At 44.9% G+C, this 14,518-nt stretch overlaps 1 protein-coding gene across 3 annotated transcripts in view; it reads right to left on the reverse strand.

Annotated features, from left to right (window-relative positions):
* mecom (MDS1 and EVI1 complex locus) overlaps positions 1 to 14,107 on the reverse strand; it is a 100,340-nt gene extending 86,233 nt beyond the window's left edge. For all 3 annotated transcript variants that reach the window (XM_073493617.1, XM_073493607.1, XM_073493598.1), the window contains exon 1: positions 13,978 to 14,107. The gene's annotated coding sequence lies outside the window, so the exon portion shown is untranslated. The remainder of the gene's footprint in view (positions 1 to 13,977) is intronic.
* Between the last annotated feature and the right edge of the window lie 411 nt (positions 14,108 to 14,518).

The raw sequence follows: 14,518 nt of genomic DNA on the forward strand, positions 1-14,518 counted from the left end.
AGTGAGAGTGGCAGGCCTATTTGCGCGGCCGCCGGCGCGCTGTGACGGATTGGACAGACAGAGCGGTTGGAGGCTGCGTGAAAATGACATGCTGCATTTCCATTTGGGTGAAAAATCTGGCTAACGTGGCTGGGTGGGTGAGGAGAGCCCAGCGTGTGTGCTGTTTTCCTGTTGGTTGGTCAGTCGACTTTTCAGCCTCTCTCTTTGGTCTATCTGTCTCTTTGCGACCATTTCCCTGTCTACTGATTTGTGTGTGCAACTGCCTGTCCGTTTGTTTCTTTGTCTACTGCAAAGACATGAAAGAATGGCCAAAAAATGTAGTAAAAATATTTTCCACATCTGATTTAAAAGAATTTTTATTCAAAGATTTTGAAAGACAGTTGCTTACTCGTGGAGGACACCAATTATATTTAGATCCTGTGCTGTCACGACCAAAGCCTCACCATCCATCAGAAGTTCCACGCTTCCTTCCGTCATGGCTTAAGTTTTGGTTAGTTATTTCCTGTTTTATTTTGTGGTCATATCCTCTTGTCTACTTCCTGCTCACCTGGGTTCCCAGTGTTCTGTTTCCCTCCTGTGTTCCTGTGCTCCTCTCCAGCCTTATTTTTCAACCACACCAGTCTCAGCCTTGTGAGCGCTGCCCTGTACTGGGTATCTCTCCACCTGCACCTCATCCCCTTGTAAGTTTAGTTGTATTTTAGTCTGCATCTTTCCCTCTTTCTTTGTTGATTCATCTGTTGTCATCCTGTTTTCATCCTGTTTTCGTCCTCCCATCAGTCCTGCATCTCCTGTGCCCGTTCCCTGGTCCACATATGTCTGTGTTCTGGCTTTGTTCTCTGTGGTTTCTGGTTTTTGTATTAGTTTTGCATTTCCTTTGCTTGCCTTTTAGATAATTGCATTTTGGTTTTTGGATGATTGGATTTTGGACTTGGATAACAGCAATCATTAAAGCTCGCTTTTAGTTACGTCGTCCTGCCTCCTTTGTGACTGCATTTGGGTCCTCACCTTTGCCAAACGTATTGCCTTCATGTGTGGTGATAAATTGTAGTTTGGTGGAAAGAAAATAGTTCCAACACAAAACTGCTCACAAATTGACTCTAACAGCAGTTAAAAAGTAATATATAACTCACCCACACGTAGACCTGTATGTGCTAGGACATGTGTGTATGTGAGTGTCTATCTGAATTCGCTGGATTGTGTTAGCGAAGCTCTGCCAGCTACATGCTGTTGGCTGTTGGATTGAGACAGACATGGCAAAAGACAAGGGGAATTAATTATATCAACATAGACACTAGAATAACACAGCATTTCATATTCATCATTTAACACAAACACAAGACCATACGCTAAACAAGCAGCCCTCCCGTGAAACTTTTATGGCTAAAAGGTTGGGGTTTGGGGACTTATTTCACCAGAGGTGGAAAGACAGACTTTGTGCTGAGGTGGACAGCTAAGGAAAGAGGGGCAACGAAGTATTATTCTCCAACTAAAACCCAGGGGTTTGTGTGTGAGAACGGCCTGAGGAATGTTCATCCTCACGCCTCATTGGTGTTCTCATTGCTGCGCGCGGATCGAGCGGTGGAGATGGGACACCCTAGATTTACGGGAAGTGTCAGAAGCTTCACATCCTCGGGCCCCCTGGGGCCAATCTCCTGTCTTGATCTGGCCTGCAAGGAAAACAGCCGTCCCTCACAGGCTGACAGTGAGGTGGAGCCATCCAAACACACAGGGAGGATGGAGACTGGTGGGAATGAGGAATGTAAAGGAGGGAGGTAGGGCTGGAGGGATGGAGGGAGGCCACCTTTGGCGAGGGCCACCGCAGCTCTGGCAGTCTGATCCTTCACACATCACTACACAGTGATGAAATCGCCAAGTTGGGCTCCTGCAGAAACCAAAGGCTGATGACTTTATCTTAGTGAAGTAACGTCAATGGGAAGTTTCCATGGGGACGTATATAAACAAACAGTGGCCGATCTAATCAAGACCTGCTGTTCAACAGGTGCTCACATTCAGTAGCTATTAGCGGTAGTTTAGTCAGAGCCTTATTAAACGTACTTAATAAGAGAAAAAGAAAGAGCATATGTGTCTATCCCTCACAATCTTTCTCAACATCGCTCATAAACCTCAGAATCCTCAAAGAGAGGAGAAGTTCTGGCTGCCTAAAGCCCACAAAGGCCTTTTTGTCCCCTGCAGGAACTGGTAGCTGTTCAGGAAGTGGAGCCCAGTGCCAGCAGGATGATTTATGGCTCTGTGTCCTGGGTGGTGGTTGGACCTGGTCCCACTGTCACTCAGGGCCAGAGAGAAGCACTGCATGGCCCAATCAGAGGCTGCCCAGAACTCTAAAGACATTACAATGCCTGTCATAAAGTGGCTCGGAGGGAAGGGAAGCAGCCATAAAACAGCTTGGAGAAAGAGAACAATTGGAGGAGAGAATACGGATGACACAAACGCTGCTCTCAGAAACTCTGGCCTGGTCCACCTTGGCATCCTCTCCTCTCCTCTTCTCTCTGGTTTTGGTCGGATGACAAAGCGTAATTCGACTGAGAAATTGATTTTGCGATTTTTTTCCTCGTCTGTGCAGAAGACGCTAACTCGTTAGGACTTCACAGGGCTTTGCCAGGACTGGAGACAACAATTAGTTTGTTGGAGATGTCAGAAATGGCCAGTGAGTTTTGCAGGAAGAAATCCTTTGTGACGGATTGGCGCTGACAGGGCAGGCCGACGAGGAGGGAGCGACGGACTCCCAGAGCGCCCTGTATAGTGGAGGAACCTTTGGGCTGCATTAACCCTTATCTGTGAGCGCCGACGAACAAAGTTCCCTCACAGGCTACCTGCTGTAGCCTGGAAAATCCTATTACAGACTGCAGGGGGACACTTGGGAACACTCTGCCGGGAAATCTGTCTCCCTCGGCACGTACCAGAGACAGGACATCGAGTTCTCTCGCCACCTCCTCGGGCTCATTCTCCTCTCTTTCATTCACTCTGACTGATTTAGTCTCTCTCTCTTGTACTCTTCTCTCCCCTTTATCCATCTTTGTCTCTCTTCTGCCTCATCTATCACTCTTGTTTTCACCCTGTCGAGTTGTCTAGTTTTGCTTATCCTATCTTCTCACAGACCACCCCCCCAGTCGCTGCGCATAAGCATGTTTTAAGTCCCCTTTCTTCATCCCAGTCACCCCTATCCCTCCACTCTCTCCCAGGAGGAGAAACACTATCTATTCCCCGCCATCTTCGGATGAGTGAGCTGCATTTATCTGTGGATTTAAGGGTGACTGCCATGTGTGAAGCTCAATCCCCTGCCCCATGTTAAAGTTTAGAAAAAAATAATACAAAACACATGAGCGTACAGCATGCTGGATGTCTAATCCAATATATCCCATAAGCATTCCCTTTTTATTGCTCAATTTGCGTCTTCAAACAATGAACAATGCTGGGTATGAAAAAGATACCCTGCAAAAGCTGCTGTAATGCAGCTAGAATAACATTCCTGGAGTCACTGTGAGTGTAAACAAGAAATGTAACTCTGCAGAACACAAATTAAGTCTGATTTGCAGCATATGTAGCTGAAAGTGAAGCATCAAGCATAGAGAGGAGAGTGAAAGTTATTATATTTCAAGTGGGAAACTCCGACGTCGTCTGAGAGGCAGCATCGTTACACCAGTAACTTATTCCTTTCTTTCAAAAGACAGTATCTACCACTTAGTTCTCAAAAGGACTGCATGTTTGTTCTGAATATAATCAAACATCCCCAGTAATTATGCAATGACAGAAATTGATGGACTGTATCATTATTATGCAACCTGAAAGCAATTACAAAACAATTATTGACCAGGATGTGATCCAGGGTTATTACCATGGTAATTAACCTCATTAAATACATGAGCCACGCTAATTTAAAATGTGACCTTCATACACTGTACAGATTATTAAGAAGTGCACTGTTAAGTTAATTGGCGCTCGGTGCACCAATAGGCCAACAAACTGCTTTCGGATTGTTACTCAAGTATCCATCAGCCACAGTGCATGTTACATACTTATTTATCTTCTCATTTCATAATGTGTGTCAGAAAGCAGGATGTCATCGCCTTTCTGAGCAACCTGATGAGGCCTTCTGTCAATCACTTGCTCCTCAAACATCTTTGCATTTCTGCACTTACTCCCAGGCCACAACTGAGGGCAACGGACAGGGCCGGCTCACAAATATTGACTTTCCAATAACATGAGCGTGCACAGCAGCCTATCATATGGCTCGAATTAAAGCATTATGACATAATAGAGCAAAGTCGAGGTTAAGACCTCATTACTGCCACCCGGGGCTTCTGCTTTCTCTCTCTCCAAACCTGGCAGCTCTCAGTTCTGGTTTTGGACCTGCTCCACTCTAATTGGAGCGGCAATATGGAGTAATTGAAAGAGGGGAACGGTGTTACTGGGTTGAATGTGGCCCGGCCTGCGTTTTTTAGCGCTTATCCCAGTAATAAGCTCTCAAACCAGACCGCACCATCCAATTGCCCTTTGAACTTGCAGTGCAGGGACAGAGGAGAGATTTAAACATGTGAATGAACTGACACACAGAGGTGCACACTCCATACGGGATACATGGATACATGGAGATTGTGAATGTGTGTAGGTAATAATAGCCGTGAGAGAGCGAGGGAGAGTCTGGCAGAGGCTAAGAGGACAGAGGGCCTTGGCTTGCGCCTGTTTGCGCAGCTCTGACCACAGACACAGAGAAAGTGGTTTCGTAGAGCAGTATTAGCTCTTGATTATTTGCGTTAACCGGTACTTAGATTTACTGCCTGGGTAATGCGATCTGACTGGTAGTTAAGCACTAGCAGCAACTCGGGGCAGGAGAGCCAGCACAGAGTTGCTGTTCCCCTCTCCATTTCCCCCGGACTGGACCAATAAAACGCCTGCAAGCTCTGCCCCTGAGTCGGGCTCTCTCCCTCCCTGTTACCCTCCCCATTGGGAAGACATTTGGAAACAATCAGTAGTGTGTTTTAAGGGAAGGCCCTTCCCCTATCAATCCCCCTAGATAAGGTATCTATGCGCCGGGCTCTGTGGCCCCGCACACGGAATTCATCACCTCTGTTTCCTGTATGCTGTTTAGGGGTCCCCTCATTTTGGCTCCTATCTGTGCAGAGTGCAGGGGGCACATTTTGTGTGCACGCATGTGTGTATGTGTGGGGTTTAACATGTTGGTGTATTTTTGTGGGTAGCTGTGAGCATGCATACATTCCACGCATGTAGTTCTGATTTGTGTGTGTGAGCCTAAGTGAATAAATGCACTTTTTCTTGGGCCCGGGGGGGCTCTGTAGACAGCTGACGAGGTGCGTTTGATTCGAGTGCTCCTTACATGGGTGGAGTCAATAGCTCTTGCACATTCCCCTCAGTCCTTTCCCAAAGTTACCTCAGCACTTGCACCCCATTTACTGCCTATAGTTGTAAATTAATAGGAGGTTGTTTCACATTTTATTCAAAAAATCACTCAGTCCAACCGTAAAAAACAAAAAAGGAGCTTCAAGCCACTTTGGTAGGCAACATAAAAATAAAACATCTGATGGTGATCTTAATTCAAGCTGCCTGCTACATGCCATCCTCTCTTCTCTCATTTCCCCTTTTAGTTCCCTCTCTAAATCATCTAATAACACAAAAATGTTGCAGAAATAACGGCTTTTACAGCGACTTTGAAGCTTCCTCAGAGTATTCAACGTGTCGTAACAGCCGAGGATAGATGATGTAAATGTGTGTTACAAGACAGAGGCATTTATATCCCTGCCGATGAGTCAATGCACCTGCATATAAATTCTCTTATATCTGTGGCTGTCTAGACATTTGTCATTGTGTCATTGAGTTTGCCCTGCATGTGTTTCCGATCAGATCAGCCTCCTCTTTTTCTTCAGCTCAGAGTGTGTTATGTGTGTGTTGTGACTCTCACCATGAGCTATCAGCCATAGTCAGATTTTTGTCTGCATCCCGACAGGTCAGATATAATGGGGGGAGAAACACGCCCCCCCTCTGAGCTTTTCAAACAGGTGAACTCCCTCTTCCTCATCCCTCCTTTTCCCGACCTCCTCCTTCAATCAAACCAGTCCCTCCATTCACTTCGGATCTAATAAGGCTTGTGACCTTTGCCCTGTTTGGACGGACCCCCGACGAGAGCCTCCTTCACCTGGTATTGTGCTGCCGGCTACACCTTCCAACTGGCATAGCCCCCGCTCACGCCCGCCTTTGTCCTTCTGCAATTCACTCTGACTTTGTTCAGTTAGTTAACCTAGCTTCCCCTCCCTGCTGGGAACTCAGACAGAGAGAGAGAAAGGAGGAGGGTGTGAGAAGGAGAAGGTGGAGGAGGAGGAGGAGGAATGAGGGGGTCAGTGCTGAGGAATGAGGGGGAAATCAGAAATTTGTATTTTTCTTCTTCTTTAACTTGGAGAGAAGATCAGCCTGCGGACAAACTGGGGGACTAGACTCACCCGGCACTCATATAAGAGAACCCTCTCGCACTTTACTCTCTCTTTATGAATGTACCTCATATACTCTCTCACCTTTCACATGAGATTAGAACATCAGTAACACACACACACCCCCAACCACACACACAGACAAGCCTCAACCAGCACCAACAAACAACAGATTAACCCAAAGAAAGGGATTACCAATCAACTGAGAAGCAGGGAGATGGACCCCCTGCTTGTTTTGTCTTGGGATTTTGAATGGACATCACTCCTGTCCGAGACAATCAAGCTCCAGTTAAACTGAACGGGGAGCTCATCTCCCTCGCAGACACCAGGAGAGACAAAAGCAGACAGACACACGCTGCTGAAGGCATTATTGGACTGTTTTAACAGAAGGGAGGCTGCACACTCTAGCGTGTGAAGGAAGTTAGAGGCCAGGCGTGTTTTTAGTAGCTCAGCAGGTTATTAAGGCACATGACGTTTACTCACCAAGACTCTGGACAGTTCAACTCAATCAATTCTTGAACTGATTAAATAGAAAAACTACATAAAATGTGTCATTGTTGTAGAAGACTGTTTATCAAAACGGCCTTACTGTGACTGGTTGCTGCAACATCTGCAAGAATAATACATAACAAGTAAAGATGCGGCGCATCCCAGGCGGTACAGCGTGCATCCCATGTACTGAGGCTGTGTCCTCGCTGCAGCGGCCAAGTCCAACCTGTGGCCCTTTGCTGCATGTCATCCCCCCTCTCTCTCATCCCATTTCCTGTCACTCTTCAGCTGTTCTATCCAACAAAGCCATGAAAAAGGCCAAAAATGTGTGTATTTGAAAGCACACTGTACTTTATTATTATTTTTTTGTAATCCTACATTGATGGTAGTGAATCAAAACAGAAAAGATGTGAAGTTCGAAGCGTTTTAAACAACCCTATTGCCAGCCAAGACTGTAGATATAGGACGGCTCTGTGAAATGTCGTCAAATGCTGTAATTTTTAATTGTTTTGCTGTCTATAATATCTACCCATTGCCCAGTGGACAGTATGGATAAGTTAAAGAAAGACTATTGGTTAATCAGTCCAGTCGCTTCAATCTGCACATAAATAAAATGACTTTACACTTTCAAACTGCATGCAGTAAATACATTCATCCAGTTTTGCATGCACTGATACTCCAATCCTTCCTATTAAGTTCTGTGGAAAACAGATGCATCAAAGTACCAGGCATAAAAATTGTCAGGTAACGTAGTATAAAGAGTGACCAAGTCCGAGTTGGACTGATGTTAGGGCTGAAGGATGGGTCGCACAAAAACAGGACTTTCACCCAGGAGGCCAGTGTTAATGTCTTGATCAACTTTTAACTTACGTCTGTGAGTTAAAGGAAATATCTTACTCAACTTGCATCATGTACGTAACGTAACTTTACCTAACCTTGATCTTTTTCCAACCGAACCAAGTACTTTTGTTGCCTAATCCCAAACTACGTCTGCTTCAAAACATTGACCACATGTGTATTTTAGTTGCCAGGACGATGAAGGTCACCTGACTATGGATCTGCTCTTTACAGAAGTTAATGGGAAGGACTGGCGTATCACCTGCACACGATTTGAAAGTGTACAGGTTGGAGACTGGATTGTGGTAAATAAACCATGATTAAATCAAACTTAGGCAACAGAAAAACTCTCAGACCTTCGTGTTGATAAATATAGAGCGCACCACTTCCTGCATCTGCCCTGATGTAAATCACGGGGTGCAGAATCTTCTAATGTGAATGTAATTCCTGGGATACTGATTTATATAATCTTAAGTAAGAATCCGGTCATATAATACAACTGCAAGCATTCAGGTTTCCAGTTGAACTGACTTGGTAATTAGGGTGAAAGCTAAAGTCTTGGCTTAGCTTCGTTGGTAGGTCAGCTTCTAAGCAGGACAGTGAAGGCACCCAGCCAAAGACATTGTTTAAACATATGAACTACAAAGACAGGTGAAAACCCACTTCACCCAAAGTCCATTCTTCACCCTCAGACCTGAGTCGAAGTTGACATTGTATACTAAGCCTTGGTCTTAACCCAAATATAGTAAAATCCTTGTACTCATCAACATACTTGCTTTAAGCCCCCACCTGCAGCAGTTATCTCAGGTCTACCCACCTACGTGTCCTAAAAAGTAATCACACAGCTCAGAGGCGTAGCTGTTTTTACAGTTAAAGGAGGTATAATTAATCAAAGTATATGTGTTTCCTCAGCAGCACCGCTCTCATGAGAGGCTAAAAGTCTCATGTCCAGAACATTCTGTCTACATGGTGACACATTTCCCTCCTCACACTATCTGGTTGCACACAACCGATTTTAATGGTCCTTATTGTCTTCTTTACAATTCATTAAGTGCCAACGAGACCCAAGTGTATGCTGTGAACGGCTCCTTCATCATTACACAGTGTCTCAGCAGCCGGTTAGTGCTCTTCTCATGAGAGAAAACAGGTCCCACAATGATGTCAGTGCAGCCGCTGTGTTCATGCAGCACAATGCATTGACAACCGCCATTCACATCGCCTCTGCAGACGCGGGACTTTTTCACTTTGAGTTCCTAAAAAACTATATGTGTGTGTACGTGTGTGTGTGTGTGTGAAAATGTGAAGATGTGTGTCCATTGAGAGGTGCGTGAGTGACAGAGAGGTTCATCCCTAGCGCCTGCCTTTCTAAGCACTGCTGTGGGCAGGGCCATCTCCGCTGACAGTGGAAGGGATGTGGCAGGGGCTCGGGGATTAAGGGGCTTTTAGCCGGGACTGAGAGTGGCTCTTTCTCCCTGTGACAGAGAGAGGTGACGGGCCGTCAGCGCACAGGGGACAGGCGGACAGCCAGCCAGAGACATCTGCATTCATTCAGGACAGCGGCTTATCCGTGCACAAAAAACACGCCCTCTCGAAACGCCCTCCATCCACACTCTCACACTCTGTCTCACGCACATGCACACACAAGAGTGTAAGTGGACACACATGCAACACACGGAGACACAAAACCCTAATTCCGGGATCGACCTTTCCGTGAGTTCACACTGTCTGTTCACATAAAAGTGAAAATGGCAAAAGCAACTACAGTTGCAAGACTGCCGGAAAACCAAAAATGTAACTGGATGTGAGATTTTTGTTGTTGTTGTGCCTGCTGTCTAAAATACACATTTAGGTGTTTATTTTAGTTCAGATTTCTGTTCTGGACATTTATGCAAATTAGTGCAGATTTAATTAATTAGTCTTATTTACAAATTTAAACATAAAATGATACAGAAAATGATTGCCTTAATGTTAATAATCAACTGGGGTTTCAAGTTTCAAAGTGATATCAATTGGATTTTTATTTTATTGACCTTCAAGTGTTCCCCCTACAAACTCTATAGGCTAAAGTTTCATCATATCAAATAAAAGTTTGTGATCCAAAACTTTGTAATACAAACACACATGCAAATCTATTCATTTTTTTCTCAGTAGATCATTAGCAATGCAAGATTTTGTGTTGACAACAGTTGAAATGATGGCCAGGCATCTGCCTCTCCTCCTTCAGTCCTCCCATCCTCTCATGACCAGGAGGTTCAGGAGACAGGCAGAGCCAGGAAAGACCCTGCCCAGCCACCTAATCCTCTACTCCTATTCACCATCACTGCTAATCTCCTTCACCACCTCCCCACCACCACCACTGCCACCACCAACACTATCGCCTCCACCTCCACCTCCGCCTCTCACTCAAGAGGTGCACAAAGGCCCTAAGCGCCCCTGTCCCGCCCCACTCGCCATCCCAACCCTTCTCGCACCCCTAACCTGCTCCGCCCATCGCTCCTACAGCAGGAGGCACCCAGTTTTCTAAGCCCAGGATCCATAATCCCGTGGGGCTGCGAGTTTGGGTGAGCCCAACGGCTCATTGAGTGCTGGATAACTCTCTCCCGGACTCTAACTCTCTGTCTTATTGTTGCTGCTGCTGAGAAGAGGACAGACACAAATGGAGTTTGAATTTCAATGTGCCTAACGACTCAGAGAGAGAGAGACAGCAGAATATGGACTGGTGGGCATCCAGGCGTTAAGAGTGTTTTCTAGGAAGCCATGGAGAAAAACATGCAAATACTGTGGGCTGCGGGCCACCTCAGCCTTATTCTGTCACATGAAAGATGGAATGCAATATTTTGGACTTCATGTGTTTTACCCTCTATCTTTATCATTTAAAAATATAATGTGTAACATTAAAATGTCTGAAAACTACAAATCCAGAGAAATCCCTAATTTTATCAGGGTAGCGGTGCGCTTCATTTAGTCGTTACTATCACTTCCGGACAAACATCAGATAACACATCAGGAAGTTAACGAATGAGACTAAACATAACATGAATAAAACTTTAATACATTATCCATCTGTGAATATTTCTGCTTGAGTCACATCACATAGATTTTCATCAGCAATGGTTGTTCCACAATGAAAACAACATCCATGAACCCACGCTACTTCACAGCACCATAAAAATGACATTATTTTAAAAATTCTTTGAGCTGTTTCTTAAATTTAAGCCAAGACCCTGAGCTAAACCTGATAAAACGGCTCACCGGCTTTGTTCTGGTCTGATCTGGTCACGGGGAGACCTGGGGATCTTCACTATAAGGTTGTAGGGTCACTTCACTTTCCATTCAGATATTCAAAGCCATTTAGATTTATTTCAAGACCCTCATTCTTTTTATAATCAGTGTTTCACTGCTTCTTCTGATCTAAACACAACATAAATAAAATAAATACCTTGTTGTTAAAAAAAAATCCAGTTTAGTTATCTTCTTGACTTAGATTTTTCATATTGACTTAGATAAGATCATCTGATTGTATGAATAAACATTTCCCATAAACACAATTTCCTTTTGAAAATCATAAACTTACTCAAAGCGCTCACCCATAGATTTCTCTCAGCTCACAAATAGAGCTGAAACAATTACTTGTTAATCAATTGGCAACTCAGTATTTTGATAATCAGTCATTAGTTTCAGTAATTTTTCAAGCAAACATTTGCTGGTTCTCAAATGTAAGGATTTGGCTGCTTTTCTTTGTTATTTATGATAATAGATGAGCAGTCTTGTACTGTTTGTTGGACAAAAGAAGCAACTTGAAGACGTCACTTTGGGATCTCGTAAAATAACCATTTTTCACATTTATTGGACATTTTAAAGACTTTATAGAACTGATTAATTGTGAAACCTGCAGATTAATCGATAACGAAAATAATTGTTAGCTGTAGCCCTTCTCACAAACGCACACACACACACCAGTGAGCGTACGCCTCCTCGCACAGTCAGCACTCCCATTCTGCATACGACAGTGTAGGTGAGCGTCTCAGCCTGACAGACCCCTCACCGCTGCCTCTCTACCTCTTATTTACCGAAGCTATCTTTCCCATAAGTCACCATTCCTGTATTCATAAAGCATCATGGACGCCATAACTCACTCGTCCCCTTTATGAATAAAGCCCCCGAATTTATGGTGATGGCGCTGAGGAGCGGTGGCCTCCCTGGTGACAAACTTCCCCCAGTCTGTCACCACTGGCCTGGGCCGCTCAGGGCCCTCCATCAAACGCTCCAGATGGGAGCGCCACTTTAGCGTTCCCCGGCCGGTGACATCACCTCGCCGCGCTGCTCAGAATTGATGATGAAAGCAAACATATCTATCTTAACTCACATTTACCAAATCAATTTTATTTTTACAGACCCTCCGCAGGCTTATTGGCATATTGACGGTTTGCAGGCGGGAGGGGGGGTTGAGCAATGGGCGAGGGATGGTAAACGGGTGGGCATGGGAGAAGAGGGGGGGTCAGGAGGGCTTAATGGCGTTTACCATATTTAATGCAGAGGGATGTCATCACTGAATATCCATTCTGAATAATGTGGCATTTCATCATAAATTCTTTACAACTTATTTACTTAATGGAAAGAGTTATGGCTCGCTGTCAGGACGGTAATTAAACATTGTGATACAGTGCTGCCTCGCCAGGATCCCATCTTTCCTCTCGATCCCCCCACCCGCCTGCCCCCAGACACACACACACACACACACACACACACACACACACACACACACACACACACACACACACACACACACTCACATCCTCAGCTTTTTAAATACATATTATTATTCAAGCTCCCCATAAATTACCGCCGGATTAAAATTCATGAAACCTCTTTTTCCTTTATTTCCTTCCCTGGGAAAAAGAATAACCCAGAGAGCTTGTTCAACCGGCTGTAAATCTCTTGGTGAGGGACAGAGAGTTTTTATTAAGATTTTGCGTTATGAAAATGGGCAAAAATGAAGAGTTTTTCCCCTCACTTCAATTTAGGAGGCATTTATAGATTGCGTCTCACCCGGCAGTTGATAATGAGGGAGAAGTTGTTTCCTGGAGAAATGCAGCCCAGAGTGAAAAAAGAAAAAAAAAAAGAAATTTATTTTGGTTTGGTCTGAGCCAAAACCACTGAGTCAGAGCTGATGGGCTGGAGTAATGCTCTATGATGCAAACCCAGCGAGCACCGGTCCAAATCCAAAACTATTTATATGAGCCGAATGTTGATACTTTACCAACACCGTTTTAAAGAGCGGGATTAAAACAGATTTAGGGGTTAGGAAGACTCTAGTAAGAGAAGGAATGCTGTATTGAATCATCTTTTTATTTAAACCTGTGACTTTTCGCTTTATGAACTGCATGCTCAGCGACTCTTAATGAGCTTGGTTCTGTCTTACAAAGGGACAAAGGCCTGAATATGAAGGATTTAATCCTCACGTCCAAATTAGAGAGGATCTATTTCAGGAGACTAAATGAGGCTGATTCTCTGCCAGCCTCTTATTCCAGCTCCATAAAACTGAACTAGGCTGACACTGACGGAGACCACATCTAACCTTTGACCTTGTCCTGTGACCCTGCCTTCGATTTTTTGTGCCGGCTGACCAATATGTGATTTGCCAATGGCCGCACTGGGTCCCTAACCAGGATGAAAAAGGGATTTATGGCTTTTCATTTTAATTGAGTTGAGAGCGCAACCTCGACTCCCTTTTCTTTCAATGGCACTGAGCTAACATTACATCACTGGGCAACAAACGGCAACAACAGCCTTGTGGTCACTGGGCTAAATGTGAACATGACGCCATGGGAGGAAATAAAAAGAGGACTGATGTGAATGTTACAGTGTGTATCAGCCAAGGAACCACCCCCCACCCCCAACCCCTTGTCAGAAAGTGTGCTACTACTGTTGCAGAAAAACCTTGTGTACACTTGAACCAAAGCTAAGTTGCTCTGTTACATGTAGAGCAAATTCATCCCATCCTGAAACTACGGAAAAAGCAATGGTGGCCAATGTAGAAAGAAAAATGTCTGTGTTGGGAAGGCTTGATATTCAACATTTGCAGATTCATTTGAACCATCTGTATGTATGAAGGTACAGACTCTGCAAAGCAATAATTCGGATCACGTTAAGAACATTCACATGAACTCGTCTACATTTGTTCTGTTCCTACCTCCCAGCCTTGAGTGGGGTCTCGGAGACAAGGCCTGTGCTCGCCTTCATATGGTCCAAAGCGCTCTCCGATGTTCACCCTCCTCCGGCTCCAGATGCCCAGGCCTCCGCCTGGAACTGCTGACTCTCGCAGTTCAAAGTCCAGGGGAACGGTCAATTCATCTTCTTGGGATAAAAAGAAGCCCTGGTGTTGGAATGACAAGGGGTCCTGGGGCGAAGCCTCGTCATCAGAGAGCGGAGGGGACGCCGGGTCCTCTGCCAGTGCCGAAGATGCCGCGGGATCACCGTCAGAGCCGCATACGTCGTCTAAGATGTCTGATGGGTAAAGGGCAAACTCATCGTCGCCATCACCTGGGGAAGAAACAGAGAGAGTCTCTATGTGAGGGTGGTGCTCAGGGACGTCTTTGTGATTGTTGGATTATCACAAATTAACGCTGGCAGCAGGGTATCTTTCTTTAATAAGTTCCTGAAGCCTCTTGTCTTCATCTTATTTCAGCTACTGTGGACAAATGAGTAAAACATACAAAGCGTGCATGTACAAA

The sequence above is a fragment of the Pagrus major genome, chromosome 2 (genome assembly GCF_040436345.1).
Source record: "Pagrus major chromosome 2, Pma_NU_1.0".
NCBI classification, from domain to species: domain Eukaryota; kingdom Metazoa; phylum Chordata; class Actinopteri; order Spariformes; family Sparidae; genus Pagrus; species Pagrus major.